This window comes from Penaeus vannamei, chromosome 13, assembly GCF_042767895.1.
Source record: "Penaeus vannamei isolate JL-2024 chromosome 13, ASM4276789v1, whole genome shotgun sequence".
NCBI lineage: Eukaryota > Metazoa > Arthropoda > Malacostraca > Decapoda > Penaeidae > Penaeus > Penaeus vannamei.
In genome coordinates, this window is record NC_091561.1 from 5,330,775 (window position 1) to 5,331,862 (window position 1,088).

Sequence of the window (1,088 nt, forward strand, 5' to 3'; positions counted from 1 at the left end):
CCCTCGCCCCTTTGGAGTGGAAACCTGTTACTCAGTACTCTTCGCTCCTCTCTCTCCGTGTCTCGCCGATTTCCCCATTTCTTGATTATTCGGTTTTGTAAAAGCCCGCTTATCTTTCTTTTTCTTTAAATATAATACGATTTTATACTGTAATCGATTAGTTGATAGACATGTTATCCTCACGCCGGGCAAAATGGATATATCGGAATTGAGCAACCTGTGGAAGTATGAAATGATATACTGAAACAAAATAATAAAAAAGGGAAAGAAAGTAAGAAAAATATAGAAAAGAGGACCAGAAACATAGCGAAACAGAGAGAACATGTGGTGTTTACAGTGCCTTGGCAACACCTCGCGTTTCCCGCCCTTTCCACCTTCGACCGGCGCGAGTTGCCACTTAGTCAAATTTCTCTTCCCCTAAAATTCGAGGGAGGTTACCATTTTTATTTCATTTTCACTCCTTTTTTTTGCACGGTTTTGGTGGCGTTTGGAGGAGGGATAGGACTTGAAATGGGAGATGAGGTTATAGGTTAAGGGTTGCTTATGGAGCCGACACTTGTTTGTGATGCCGGTTGAAAGAAAGAAAAAAACGTGGGTATCAAAACAAAAAGTTTGATGTAATGAATAAATAGGGTGGGAGTTTTTATATCTTGGTCTGACGTCTCTGTTATACTGCCTGTCAGTTATGGATATGCAAAATAATCTGTCAAATAATGTAGATAAGTAAAGAAATTTTAGATACGTAAGTAAACAAATACACAAACACATAATACATTCACACACACACACACACACACACACACACACACACACACACACACACACACACACACACACACACACACACACATATATATATATATATATATATATATATATATATATATATATATACATATATGTATATGTATAAATAGGTATATATATATATAGAGAGAGAGAGAGTGAGAGAGAGACAGACAGAGACAGAGAGAAGAAGAAAAAGAAAGAAAGAAAGAAAGAAAAGACCAGAGAATGGAAAGAAAGTGTGTGTTTGCTTTGATAATGATGGCAGAGATTCGTGTGTGAGTGTCGCTGTTGTGCAGAAC